At 42.1% G+C, this 15,594-nt stretch overlaps 1 protein-coding gene across 2 annotated transcripts in view; it reads left to right on the plus strand.

The window, feature by feature from the left end:
- Positions 1 to 7,081: 7,081 nt before the first annotated feature.
- satb2 (SATB homeobox 2) overlaps positions 7,082 to 15,594 on the plus strand; it is a 50,483-nt gene continuing 41,970 nt past the window's right edge. For both annotated transcript variants that reach the window (XM_005933375.2, XM_014337122.2), the window contains exon 1: positions 7,082 to 7,828. The gene's annotated coding sequence lies outside the window, so the exon portion shown is untranslated. The remainder of the gene's footprint in view (positions 7,829 to 15,594) is intronic.

Below are 15,594 nucleotides of genomic sequence, written 5' to 3' on the forward strand. Positions count from 1 at the left end.
AGTGTGTGTGTGGATGTCACAGTAAAATTTTACCATTTCCCTCCAGCTACTTCTCTCCTCTGCGGGCAAAGTAACAGTAACTTTTTTTATGATGTAGTGCAGTTTGAATCTACACCTCCTCACTGTTACAAGAACCTGGTTGTGTCCAGCATCGTCGTTTTGGATGAGCACGCGCATGTGTTTGCGTCTCGTGCACCGCATTCGTCCCCGCTGTGAGTGGCTGTGCTCTGAGTCAGTGTGTGGTCCCTGGATGTGTTAAAGCAGAGTCTGTGTAGCACGCTGGCTGTGGTTTGTGTGGCTCCGCGTCTGTCTTTACGCGGAAGAGCGTGCGCATCCTCCCAAATGGAAGGGCGAGGCAGTAAATGCTCGCTCTTCATCCTCGCGTTATCGAATGAGATGTTTACGAGAGAGCCAAAAATGTTTGCCAGAAGGGCCATCGTCTCGCCCCCTCACCCTGCTTGCTTTCCTCACTCCGTCTGCGCGGATGTGAGTTTGCGTGTGTTTGAGTGCGTGGAACCACCTCAGAGCTTCAAAATAGTTGTGTTTCTCTTAAAGGTCCGTCCCGCCCGCCTCCCCCCCTCACACCAATGCTCTCCACATCACAGTAACACATCTGATGGCCATAAACAGCAAATTCCGCACTAATGTAACCTTCCCGAACAGCAATCATTCCTCATAATCAGCCACATAAAAATGTTCATGTAGTTCCTCATGTTGCTTTCAGACTTTCAAAAACACATTTAGAAAGTGACACTTTTTTAACTTCCCCCTCAGTGTATTTTTTATTCCTTTGTATTGTCTCACGTATTAATTATTCGTTTCAGTAAAAGTGATGCAAAATTAACAGATTGACTTCCTAATGCCGGTGCCGTCATTTAGGGATGCACTGATACATCAGTGAAGAAAACACTAGCCATGTTTACTGATAAATAAGATAATATTTACTGATATCTGTAGTCGATATTTAGCTGTTGTGTTACATCAACTTTTATTTCGGCTAAATAATCCAAAACTCTTTAATAAAGAGCTGAAAATCTACAAAAAAATTCTGTTACTTTTTCAACATGAACATTTTCTTTTGTCTCCAGGGAGCAAAGTAGAAAATAACAAACCACAAAAAATAAGTAATAAAAAGTCTCTATGGGTATTTATAATCCATGCTTCACAATAGGTCTAGCTCTAATTTAATTATTTCTGCAGACATCCAGGAACCAGATTGATTAATAAATAAATATCTGGCCACATGGATCTGAATACATTTCTGCAGCACTGTCTGTTGGTAGTTTCAGCTGGGATACTGGTCTCACTGATTGATATTGACATCGACATTTCCCACCATCACTGGCTGATATTTATCTGCTGTGTTGCATAAATTTTGAGCTCAGTAAATGATTTTTAAAACTGTGTAACAAAGAGCCAGAAGACTTTAATACAGTTTGGTTACTTTTTAAATGAAAGATTTTTCAATTTCCTTCGAACAAAGAGGGGGAAGAAATGACGTGAAAGATGTGTTCTATTTAGTGTCAGTGCCGGGTTACAATCCCAGATTCACTGCATCCCTGTAGTTTCATTAATTCCACAGACATCCAGAATTTAAGCTGTTAACTTGAGCTAAAATGATCTGTTCATTGATCAACGATAAATAAATAAATACTTTGAATAAATTGGCAACAATTCTAGTCATTGATTTGTTTCATTTTTTTTAAAGGCGTGAACTAATTCAGCTCAGTTTTATTTTTTATAGCAACAATCCACAACAACAGTTGCCTCAAAGTGTGACTAAGGACTCGAGAGTATCAGAAAGATAAGTAACCCTATATTTTGGGAAAAGGGAAAACTTTTTCTCTAACAATTTAAAACATAAAAGACACTCTGAGGGCCTCGGATTAGGGTTAGGGTAAGGTCGTCATAGATTAGTTGTCACATTGGCAGCAACCTCGGCCGGTGTACCTCTGTGTTGGAACAATGTTACTTTAACCAAATCAGAATCTCAGAAGTTCTTTAAGGAAACACAACTTTGACTACAATATGTCACTTCAAGGCACTTTCTATTGTAAGGTAAAGACCCTACAACATTAGAAAGAAAACCAGGCTCAGGGAGGGGCGGCCATCTGCTGAGACAGGCTGAGGGCGAGGGAGACAGGACAAAAGTAACACCATGAAGCCAAACAGTTCAGACGTTTAAAATCCGAGTCGGTGGATCCACAGGATCAGATCCACATCAATCCACTTGAACCGAACCAAACTGGCTTTTTGGGGGGAGTGGCTCGCTCCTCTCTGTGGGTAATGTTCAGGCAGTCTTTGCGTCACATGCCGTGTTCATGCCTCCCTGCGTATACGTGTGTGTACATTCTGAACATCTTTGACGACAGGGCTTTTAATTTTGCCCCCTCCTCTTCCTCCTCCTCCTCCTCCTCCTCCTCCTGCCTGCTTGCCTTCTTTTATCTGTGCTGCAGAGCCAAGCATTAACCAATAGCTTGATAGCCCTGCTATAAAACTGGATGTCAAACGGGAAGAACAGCCGTATCTGTGGATATTTCCCTATAGGTGACGCCTCTCTCTTTCTCCCCTGTTATCATTGCTAATAATGCCCTCATAGGTCACTTTTTCTCTTCCTCCCTCTTGCTCTCTCTCTCTCTCTCTGGCTGGTTTTGCATGTTGAAGGCAGAAACCTTCATTAGCAGACACATATCATAACGGTAAAGAGAGATATCGGACAGGCAGTTACAGGAGAGACTCGCAAGTCTGTGTAAGTTTGGCTTCTCTTCTATAAGCGTCTCTACGACGGCAGTCTTAGAGGTCAGGAGGATTTCCTGCTAATGCTTTCATACGCGTACGGAGGACTGAGCAGCTTATCCCGCTGCTTGGCTCACTCTGTAACTTTTTAACAACTTTTTGCCTTTGTTTAAAATCTCAACGTGTGCGTGTGTGTGTATGTGTGAGTGAGTGAGTGAGTGAGTGCTGGGGCTGTGGTGTTTACTGCCCTGTTTCCTGTAACACTTATCACAATGGGATTAACTCTGTGTGTGTGTGTGTGTGTGTGTGTGTGTGTGTGTGTGTGTGTGTGTGTGTGTGTGTGAAGGTGGGAGGCAGGAGGTTCCTTCTTTTGGTCCATCTTCTAAACATTCGTTGCTCTGACATTTTGCGCACGCGTCCACACTTTTAAACAAGCCTTACAATCCAGGTGAGACAAAAATAAAAACCCACATGATGCAGCGATCATCTTTAAAAAGTAGAATTAAACGGTGACCAGAGGCTCCCGGCTTACCCCAGCCACCCTTCGGTGTGTGTTTCACATGGACGGGACTACCAGTCAGTGTTTGTCATCTGTCTTGATTTGCAGAGTTTAGGCTGGCTTTGAATTACACGTTAGCCTCTGTTTGTGTGTGTTTACGTCTTTGAGCTGGACACATTGTTTATAGGTGTGTTTGTTGTCGTGTCCTACTCTTCTATTTCTCTGGGTGTGTCCTCATTTTTGCTCTGCAATCTCGTCCTTGGCCTCCAGTATGTATTTGTTATGTCTAGAACAGAGTAATAATGTGGAATTTGATAGTGGCTTATCATCAAAACATGAGGTTGTCCCACTATCAAAGATTACGCAGGACAAACAGAACTCTTTCTGACACTCTCAGAGCATGCATTAAAGGGTGAGATTAAAAAAAGAAGGAGAAATACTTACGTCTGCTAAAATAAAATCAGCTGTTATAAAAACAAGTCATTTTACAGTTTTCCAAGAGCTCTGACAGTTGGCCAGAGAAGCAGTAAATTGGTAAATGTGTCATGACCCTCTCCTTATCAAAAAGACATTACATTTGATCCTTGTCTCCATAGCAGAAAGATGTAACAGCCCATCTTATCGCCTCTTTATTAACTGCTTTAACTATCACACACCTTATCACACAATGCACCGCAGATGAATTTAGGATGCGGATGATAACGATCTGACTTTCTGAAGGCTAAATCCATGATTTTAATGACAGTCTAAGCCATTAACATGTGATGCATTGTAAAGACACTCACTTAAAGACATTCTTCAGAATAAAAGGCTATTGTGAAACCAGCCTGTAATAATTGCATAAAATAGATTAGCATTTATCAGTCTGTTGCAGGATGTTTACGTGATACAGTGACACACACACACACACACACACGCACACACACACACACACACACACACACACACACACACACACACACACACACACACACACACACACGCACACAAAGCGAGAGATTATTTATTTATTTATTTTGGGGTGGGTGTGGGGATCCTCGGGGCCTTTACCTGCCCGACAGATGCGCTCTCGCTCAGTAATGATACCTGCAGCACATTAGTCTCTAATCACTCGCGTTCTTCTTGAGCTTTTCGATCTGCGGAATCAATTATTCACTCCAGTCCCTTGAATTCGTTTCCATCAGGAATATTTCAGGGATCAATTTTTCATAGTATTCCACATATTTTTTATTTTTATTTTTTGCGCTTGTTTGGCTTCGTTCCTAGATTCTCAGTTCCCCGAGAAGTGGAAAACAGATAGAGGGAAGAATCTGAGTGAGTGATGCAGCGGAGAGTCTCTGTCCCCACGGCCTTTAATAATTCAGAGTGCCTGCTCCAGCCCGGTGTCTTCGCATGAGGAGGTGAAAGCCACATGATGCGGCTTATTAACGGGACAGTTCTTTGGGTAAACACAACACGCTCGGGCCCCATTTAACTGCGGAAAAAAACTCGGAATTTAACTACACAATAAGGACCCATTATATCTGTTTTGTTTTTTTCTTGAGCCAAACGAAGTACTTTAAATATTTAGATACGCGGAGAACTCTGACTCTATTCTGGTGATCCTTGTTCCACATCTGCAGTGATTACACATTATATTTTGTTTTATGCAACTTTCCTTTGAACAGCCTGGTTCAAAGGATGGATTTTAAAAGAACTGCGAACACGACACTGCTCACATCAGCGATTAAAAAAAACAAAAACAAAAAATAGCTGACAAAGGGGAAAAAAATCGAAAACGAAGAGAAATTCAGACGAAGTTCGTGTGTATCCAAGACTTTAATTAATTTCAAAATAACATTCTGACATAAATAAAGATAATAGCTCAGGGCGCATGCGTTTTTTTGGTATTGAGGGGAAAGTTTGGAGCGCGTTATTATCCAAAACCGCGCTCACTCTGCCTCCAGCAGCCTGCATGTCTGGTAAGAAACAAAGCTTTAAACGGACTTTAACGCTCCTGTTTTGAACGTCTAACGAGCTCTGCGAGAATCCAGCACAGCCAGTATAAACCAACAAATGTGCTCGTTTTCAACAACCGTCTGACATTTCATGAAATGTTCAATAAGCTCTTATCACTCTCGCTTTTACGCACACACGTTTTGTCATATCGCCTCTAAGAGGCCTGCATTTCTTGCAGTCCCACGCTGTTGCCGGCTACTCCCCCCCCCTCATCGCGAGCGCAGACATCACCGTCATTATCATATTTAATATTATTGACGAATGAGCGCCGAGAAGCGGACTGGCTCTCTGCCACTTAATTCTCGCTTCGCTTCTCTGGTCTCGCTTAATTCTCGCTGCGCGTCGGCGGGAGCTGGCGGTGCTGCCAGGTGTCTTCACGTTCCCGTCGAGGTCTCGGAGGAAAGGTGAGTGAAAAGATGTGTCTGTTGTTGTTTTATGGTTTTTGGGAGAGTGTTAAAGATAATCGCCCTCTTGATGGAGAGTGGGGAAGAACCAACCGGCGTCTCTCTCTTAATGAAGCCCTGCGGGGTTTAGTGTCTTTTCTACGATTGATCTTCGCTATAAATCTGTGGTCACGCGCCACTTTTTACCTGTTACTAACAGATCTCCAGTATGCAGGCCCGTGCCGTCTCCTTTCCCCAGCAGGCAGGCGTACTGCTTGCGCACACTTTATGTCTGTTTTTGTGTTGTTGTTGTTGGACCCCGCTGCCTCCCCCAGTACTGAACCCATAGGCCGAGAGTGAGAGAGAGCAGTAAATGCGTGACCCCGCCTCCCCTTCTCCTCACCCACTTCTTCTCCTCACCGGTGCCGCACGGTTACTTGCTCCATGAAAAAGCTGCAGCCAGCAGTGCGTTCCTGTTGCAGATGTTGTAAACCGATGGCTTCATTTCTCTCAGTTCGAATGGGCTTGCAACAATGTGCGCGAGAGCCTCGACATGTTTGCAGTTTACAGTGAGGCTGCATGCAAATGTGCGCGCACGCAGGCCGGATAGGACGCGGAGAGCAGAAACAGTAGTGCCTTTAAAATAGTTCAAAAACAGCATTAATATAAACATCAGAAATACAATCTTGAAGGTTTTCACGCAGAACTTCAGCACAGCTAAAACAAACAAAAAACAAATCTCATTCTCACCTACATTTGTTCCACATTTTTTCTGTCTTGCGTGACTTCGTGACAACGATATTTTCAAAACAAAGGTTAAAAAAAAAAGCCTTTAGGCCATTTGACCCTAGCTGGCTCCCTTATCTATTAGACAGGGCGCAGTGGCATCTGTCTGTCAAGTCACAGGTTTATCATTAACAGGGATCCCACAGCACTGCCCACTGCTGTTCTATTGAGCCATCTAATAAGAACAGAGAGAGAGGGAGAGAGCTCATCCTTGACTTATTATTAGGCTACTTATTAACATGTATCAGCACATGGACTTCAGCTCGGATGATACTGACATGCTTGAGGGTATTAGAGGAAAGCTGCGGCGCTGATAGCAGCGCGATAAGTTACTGCTGCGTGAGGCACAATCATTCTAATCGAAGAAAAGGTGACAGCAGAGCGCACGCGTCAAGGTCGCTCTGATAGGTGTGCGCATGTTATGGCACAGAGATCTGAGGGAGATATGAGTCAGGAAAACTCAGCTGCTCCTCTTTGCGAGGAGAGATCATAAAGTCCGAACAACCCCACCCCCTTCCCTTCATCTGAATCTCCAAATACTTCAAATATGAAGGAAGAAGAAGAAGAAGAAGAAGAAGAAGAAGAAGAAGAAGAAGAAGAAGAAGAAGAAGAAGAGCTGTATGTCCTGTGAGAGAGATCCGGCCCACAAAACGCGTTCATGGGTTAGATTAGCCGCTTTTGACGCCCCCTCTCCACCCTCCCTCGCTTCCCTCCGCTTTTGTCTCTCCTCCCTTCTCTCCTCCCTCTTACAAGTCAGCGCGCCCGTTGGCACAGGAAAGATTGAAAGTGACATACACTGATTAGAAACCGGTCCTCTGCGTTGTTAAACCCCGCTGTGACACCGCAACTCGAACTTCGCTGGTTGTTTTCTTTTCTTGCTTTTCGGTCAGATTGCTTTTCTTTGCCCGGACTGTATAGCGTTTTTTTCGCGGTGCGTCGCGCTGTTTGTGAACATTTTCTCTCTCTCTCTCTTCCGAGGATGAAGCCATGAGTTTAGAGGAGAGCACACTTGTGCCACAGAGACGCCTTTTGAGCTAAAAGGCGGGCAGACGCTTTAAAGAGGGGACGAAGATTTACAAAAAGAGCCGAACACATTTACGTGTGTGCGCTGCTGTCCACAAACTCTCCCTTTTCTTTCCTTCTCATCTCCGCTCGCTCTGCTGCTTTGGGCGCTATCCACACACACACACACACAGCACACAGACACACACACACACACACACACACTCAAACCCTTCAGCCTTCACTACCAATAAATCAACTTTTCTTCTCTGTGGATCTCCTGCGCGGTCTCGACTCCAGACCCAGCAGCACAGGACCCGCGTGACCCAGGAGTCGAATCAAAGCCCAGCCCTGGATTCAATACTCCTGATCAATGGACAGAGCCTCCTCAGCGGGCAGCAGCGCTACAGACACGTCGTAAACAGTGAGTACACACACACACACACACACACACACACACACACACGACACACACACACACGTGAACAGTACACACACACACACACACACTCAGACGGACTGTCAGCAGCAAGTCTGTACTGAAGACTGTAAGATCATGTAGAGATTTCTCTGCAAAGTCCAAACAAATGCTACACAATCCAACCAGCCGACAGGAAACTCCAGGGACTTTGATTTTATGCTTCCTTGCGAAAAGTGAGTGATTCATAATAACATCATCAACAACAACAACAACAATAATAATAATAAAAAAAAAATAGCTATGATTATTATTAAAAGTTGTACTTGTAATCATTCCATTTAAGTACTAATAATGTACTAATTATTGCATACTCAAGGCTATTGGCATTACGTTATCTTTAACAGTATTTATAGTAATAATTAAGTAGAAGTAAGTATAATAAGTAAATAAAATTAGAGAGTGAAAATCATATTTCTGCCTCAAAAAGTGTCGAAAATTACAGCTCATGTCTTCCTATAATTTCCTTAATGTAGAAAAACGCTCTGTTTTCTAATTACATACGGGTTATTTCTCCTAATTAGTCTTCGTGTTTGACGGGAGGTCACTTTCATAAGAAGTGTTTGAAATATTATCCATAGAGAAATATTACATATGTCTATAAAATTACGTACTATTATTTTATATTTTCATTTTTGAACGAGCTATTCTTCAAATATATTTAGATATTTTTTTAAAAAAAATGTTTGCCTTTAGTTCACATTTTCCCTTTATTAATTAATTAATTGGCGCTTTGATAAAAACACAAACAGCGTGAAAATAACGCAATGTTTAATTTTATTTTTATCGTAAAGGATCAGGATAACTCACCCCTGTGTGTGTGTGTGTGTGTGTGTGTGTGTGTGTGTGTGTGTGTGTGTGTGTGTGTGTCGTGTGTGTGTGTGTGTGTGTGTGTGTGTGTGTGTTAGTTTTAGTGGAAATCACAGAGTCAAAAACAGCTGGAAGTTATATTTTCAGTAAACTAGAGAGAACGAAAATAGAGTGCGTCACAGGATTTCTTCACTTTGTAACTTTTTAACCTCTAAAAAATATAATTCATGACGAATTACTTTGAGAGGTGTTACAAATTAACACGTGCTGAGCTTAAATAACCCCTTACCACCACCCCTCGTTAGTTTTACACTGTTTCGTTTGCAGAGAGACACATATTCACCAGAAAACGGGACGAGTGATGAATAAAACATAGCGAGGGGAGCAGAGAGGTGTACGACAGCGTCCAAGTGTTTCCTGCTGCTACAGGGGCCTTCTAAACTCTGCGACACATCGCACACTCAGAATCTAAAAGTTACCTGCTGCTTTAGAGGTCTGTAAAATATTGGGGGATTCAGATTCAAGTATTCAGATATAGGAAGAGGTTTGGGAGTAAAAGGCCTCCATGTCTGCTGCGCGTAATCAGAAGAAACCAGAGCCAAATGCGTTTGGCTCCAAATGAGAAACAGTCCCTCTGCAGACCGTCATGTCAGGAGCAATAGTTTGTCCTGCTAAACACAAACGCTTTTTAAAAAGCTTTTTTCCCCCAAGAGAAACCCACACTTCTTCTGTTTCCACGTCACAGTTAACAGTGTTGTGTATGTGTTGTTAATAAAGCAAAGTTCATATCTAAAAGAAAGGCAGTGCTCTGTCCCCCTTTCCCCTCGCTTGATTTTAAAGTGATTCCTTTTATTTCGGCTCTGTGCGTAAAAGCCGAGGTTCCTCATGCTGGAGTCTGTCCGTCCTCTCTGACCTTTAAGAAACTGCAGGCTGACTCAGTTCCTTCTTCGTCTCCAAACCACCAAGAATCCAAAGCAGCGCTCGTGTTTAGAGTGTTTTTCTCATGGAGTTTGACTCGCGTGAAGTGCCAGCTTCCCTTCGCACACACGTCAGGTTTTCTTTTTTAATATATATATGTATACACACACACACACACACACACACACACACACACACACACACACACACACACACACACAAATATATATGTGTGTGTGTGATCTACGTTTTCTTATTTTGTTGTTTTGGTTGGTCAAGCTAACTAATATTAATATTAATATTTAGAATATTTACATTTTATGAGTTGCAGTTTCTAATTATGAAATAACGAAAACTGCCGACAGCAAGGTGCGCGCAAGCTGCACCTCAGTGTCCACCTTTTCTCATTCTCTCAAACAGCAGAGCTCCTTTAAAATATGTGTACGTGAAAGGGGGAAAGGGGGGGGGGGATGCAGGATTTTATATATTTATTTATATATTTTAGCCAACCGCGAGGAAAAATGAATTCGTTTCGGCTGCAGTGATGGCCGCTTTCTGGGGCTGCCTGTCTGCTCAGAGTTTACTCACAGGTTCAAAAAGTTGAAGAGAGAGGAGGAGATAGTGTGGAACTCTAACTCTGTTTGTGTATATTTAAAAAATAAAAATAAAAACCTGATGGTGATGCTTTAAAGCTTGGCCTGAACACCTAAAAATAGCCATCCTTTCATTTATTGAGAAGTCTTTATTTCTCTTAACTTTAATATCTGGATATACTTTGGGCTTTCAGGAGTTATCCAGCTATAAGAAACTGAGGTTTCATCTACCCTTAAATGGTCCACTGGAAATATTTCAGGGACTCTCTTTCTCCATGAACCCGACTATCTGTTCACATATATTATAGGTGTGCTATTGAACCGTAGATTAGATTAGAAAATGTGTGTGGGCGCTGATGATGATGCTATGGGCGTCACTGCTGCTCTGTGCGCTCACATATACACTGTTATATCTCCCATTCAGCCTGTTTCACTGTTTCATAATGGTCTCACTGACCTGGTGATCATAAATGAAGCTCTTAAAGCCTGAGGAAACCCCCCCCCCCCCCCTAAAGTAATAACTACAGTTATTCTCATTCTGGTGAGGCCTGCGTGAGCTGTGGTGAATGGTTTGGCATCAGTGTGTGTGTGGATGTCACAGTAAAATTTTACCATTTCCCTCCAGCTACTTCTCTCCTCTGCGGGCAAAGTAACAGTAACTTTTTTTATGATGTAGTGCAGTTTGAATCTACACCTCCTCACTGTTACAAGAACCTGGTTGTGTCCAGCATCGTCGTTTTGGATGAGCACGCGCATGTGTTTGCGTCTCGTGCACCGCATTCGTCCCCGCTGTGAGTGGCTGTGCTCTGAGTCAGTGTGTGGTCCCTGGATGTGTTAAAGCAGAGTCTGTGTAGCACGCTGGCTGTGGTTTGTGTGGCTCCGCGTCTGTCTTTACGCGGAAGAGCGTGCGCATCCTCCCAAATGGAAGGGCGAGGCAGTAAATGCTCGCTCTTCATCCTCGCGTTATCGAATGAGATGTTTACGAGAGAGCCAAAAATGTTTGCCAGAAGGGCCATCGTCTCGCCCCCTCACCCTGCTTGCTTTCCTCACTCCGTCTGCGCGGATGTGAGTTTGCGTGTGTTTGAGTGCGTGGAACCACCTCAGAGCTTCAAAATAGTTGTGTTTCTCTTAAAGGTCCGTCCCGCCCGCCTCCCCCCCTCACACCAATGCTCTCCACATCACAGTAACACATCTGATGGCCATAAACAGCAAATTCCGCACTAATGTAACCTTCCCGAACAGCAATCATTCCTCATAATCAGCCACATAAAAATGTTCATGTAGTTCCTCATGTTGCTTTCAGACTTTCAAAAACACATTTAGAAAGTGACACTTTTTTAACTTCCCCCTCAGTGTATTTTTTATTCCTTTGTATTGTCTCACGTATTAATTATTCGTTTCAGTAAAAGTGATGCAAAATTAACAGATTGACTTCCTAATGCCGGTGCCGTCATTTAGGGATGCACTGATACATCAGTGAAGAAAACACTAGCCATGTTTACTGATAAATAAGATAATATTTACTGATATCTGTAGTCGATATTTAGCTGTTGTGTTACATCAACTTTTATTTCGGCTAAATAATCCAAAACTCTTTAATAAAGAGCTGAAAATCTACAAAAAAATTCTGTTACTTTTTCAACATGAACATTTTCTTTTGTCTCCAGGGAGCAAAGTAGAAAATAACAAACCACAAAAAATAAGTAATAAAAAGTCTCTATGGGTATTTATAATCCATGCTTCACAATAGGTCTAGCTCTAATTTAATTATTTCTGCAGACATCCAGGAACCAGATTGATTAATAAATAAATATCTGGCCACATGGATCTGAATACATTTCTGCAGCACTGTCTGTTGGTAGTTTCAGCTGGGATACTGGTCTCACTGATTGATATTGACATCGACATTTCCCACCATCACTGGCTGATATTTATCTGCTGTGTTGCATAAATTTTGAGCTCAGTAAATGATTTTTAAAACTGTGTAACAAAGAGCCAGAAGACTTTAATACAGTTTGGTTACTTTTTAAATGAAAGATTTTTCAATTTCCTTCGAACAAAGAGGGGGAAGAAATGACGTGAAAGATGTGTTCTATTTAGTGTCAGTGCCGGGTTACAATCCCAGATTCACTGCATCCCTGTAGTTTCATTAATTCCACAGACATCCAGAATTTAAGCTGTTAACTTGAGCTAAAATGATCTGTTCATTGATCAACGATAAATAAATAAATACTTTGAATAAATTGGCAACAATTCTAGTCATTGATTTGTTTCATTTTTTTTAAAGGCGTGAACTAATTCAGCTCAGTTTTATTTTTTATAGCAACAATCCACAACAACAGTTGCCTCAAAGTGTGACTAAGGACTCGAGAGTATCAGAAAGATAAGTAACCCTATATTTTGGGAAAAGGGAAAACTTTTTCTCTAACAATTTAAAACATAAAAGACACTCTGAGGGCCTCGGATTAGGGTTAGGGTAAGGTCGTCATAGATTAGTTGTCACATTGGCAGCAACCTCGGCCGGTGTACCTCTGTGTTGGAACAATGTTACTTTAACCAAATCAGAATCTCAGAAGTTCTTTAAGGAAACACAACTTTGACTACAATATGTCACTTCAAGGCACTTTCTATTGTAAGGTAAAGACCCTACAACATTAGAAAGAAAACCAGGCTCAGGGAGGGGCGGCCATCTGCTGAGACAGGCTGAGGGCGAGGGAGACAAGACAAAAGTAACACCATGAAGCCAAACAGTTCAGACGTTTAAAATCCGAGTCGGTGGATCCACAGGATCAGATCCACATCAATCCACTTGAACCGAACCAAACTGGCTTTTTGGGGGGAGTGGCTCGCTCCTCTCTGTGGGTAATGTTCAGGCAGTCTTTGCGTCACATGCCGTGTTCATGCCTCCCTGCGTATACGTGTGTGTACATTCTGAACATCTTTGACGACAGGGCTTTTAATTTTGCCCCCTCCTCTTCCTCCTCCTCCTCCTCCTCCTCCTCCTGCCTGCTTGCCTTCTTTTATCTGTGCTGCAGAGCCAAGCATTAACCAATAGCTTGATAGCCCTGCTATAAAACTGGATGTCAAACGGGAAGAACAGCCGTATCTGTGGATATTTCCCTATAGGTGACGCCTCTCTCTTTCTCCCCTGTTATCATTGCTAATAATGCCCTCATAGGTCACTTTTTCTCTTCCTCCCTCTTGCTCTCTCTCTCTCTCTCTGGCTGGTTTTGCATGTTGAAGGCAGAAACCTTCATTAGCAGACACATATCATAACGGTAAAGAGAGATATCGGACAGGCAGTTACAGGAGAGACTCGCAAGTCTGTGTAAGTTTGGCTTCTCTTCTATAAGCGTCTCTACGACGGCAGTCTTAGAGGTCAGGAGGATTTCCTGCTAATGCTTTCATACGCGTACGGAGGACTGAGCAGCTTATCCCGCTGCTTGGCTCACTCTGTAACTTTTTAACAACTTTTTGCCTTTGTTTAAAATCTCAACGTGTGCGTGTGTGTGTATGTGTGAGCGAGTGAGTGAGTGAGTGCTGGGGCTGTGGTGTTTACTGCCCTGTTTCCTGTAACACTTATCACTGGGATTAACTCTGTGTGTGTGTACGTGTGTGTGTGTGTGTGTGTGTGTGTGTGTGTGTGTGTGTGTGTGTGGTGGTGTGTGTGTGGTTTAAGGTGGGAGGCAGGAGGTTCCTTCTTTTGGTCCATCTTCTAAACATTCGTTGCTCTGACATTTTGCGCACGCGTCCACACTTTTAAACAAGCCTTACAATCCAGGTGAGACAAAAATAAAAACCCACATGATGCAGCGATCATCTTTAAAAAGTAGAATTAAACGGTGACCAGAGGCTCCCGGCTTACCCCAGCCACCCTTCGGTGTGTGTTTCACATGGACGGGACTACCAGTCAGTGTTTGTCATCTGTCTTGATTTGCAGAGTTTAGGCTGGCTTTGAATTACACGTTAGCCTCTGTTTGTGTGTGTTTACGTCTTTGAGCTGGACACATTGTTTATAGGTGTGTTTGTTGTCGTGTCCTACTCTTCTATTTCTCTGGGTGTGTCCTCATTTTTGCTCTGCAATCTCGTCCTTGGCCTCCAGTATGTATTTGTTATGTCTAGAACAGAGTAATAATGTGGAATTTGATAGTGGCTTATCATCAAAACATGAGGTTGTCCCACTATCAAAGATTACGCAGGACAAACAGAACTCTTTCTGACACTCTCAGAGCATGCATTAAAGGGTGAGATTAAAAAAAGAAGGAGAAATACTTACGTCTGCTAAAATAAAATCAGCTGTTATAAAAACAAGTCATTTTACAGTTTTCCAAGAGCTCTGACAGTTGGCCAGAGAAGCAGTAAATTGGTAAATGTGTCATGACCCTCTCCTTATCAAAAAGACATTACATTTGATCCTTGTCTCCATAGCAGAAAGATGTAACAGCCCATCTTATCGCCTCTTTATTAACTGCTTTAACTATCACACACCTTATCACACAATGCACCGCAGATGAATTTAGGATGCGGATGATAACGATCTGACTTTCTGAAGGCTAAATCCATGATTTTAATGACAGTCTAAGCCATTAACATGTGATGCATTGTAAAGACACTCACTTAAAGACATTCTTCAGAATAAAAGGCTATTGTGAAACCAGCCTGTAATAATTGCATAAAATAGATTAGCATTTATCAGTCTGTTGCAGGATGTTTAGTGAACAGTGACACACACACACAACACACGACATCCACAACACACACAACACACACACACACACACACACACACACACACGCACACACACGCACACACCCAAGTTATTTTCACCACTTGACACAGTTTTAGGGTTTTTACAAGGAAGACAGCTGAAATAAAAACTGAGGGAACAGTGTGTTAATGATGAACATCGCTGTCTGCTCCAGTTTGGTGCTTTGAGTACATTTAGATTGAAATACTATTAAATTAAGCAAGTATGGAGTGTTTTCACACAGTGGAGCTTTACCTAGGATACACCCAGCATATCATCTGCAGTCTTTCTGCACGGTGCCTCAATTAAAATCTAAATACCTAAATATAATTGCACATTTGCTCTACATATATTATAAAGCAGATTACCCTGCACAAAGCTTTACTGCTGATATGAGCTGCAGCTGTCATAAATTTGCAAGTTAGATTTTTTTTTATCCTAAAAGAAATGAATAAACCAAATTATTCAAACTCATAGCAGCTACTATAATATGGAGCATACAAAACATAATATATATATATATATATATATAATATTATATATATATATTATATTAATATATATATATATATATATATATATATATATATATATATATATATATATATTGTTTTAAAAGGTGCTTACAGTGTCACTGTCATTGT

The sequence above is a fragment of the Haplochromis burtoni genome, unplaced genomic scaffold, assembly GCF_018398535.1.
Source record: "Haplochromis burtoni strain Fernald_Lab_line unplaced genomic scaffold, NCSU_Asbu1 Contig_165, whole genome shotgun sequence".
Classification (NCBI taxonomy): Eukaryota; Metazoa; Chordata; class Actinopteri; order Cichliformes; family Cichlidae; genus Haplochromis; species Haplochromis burtoni.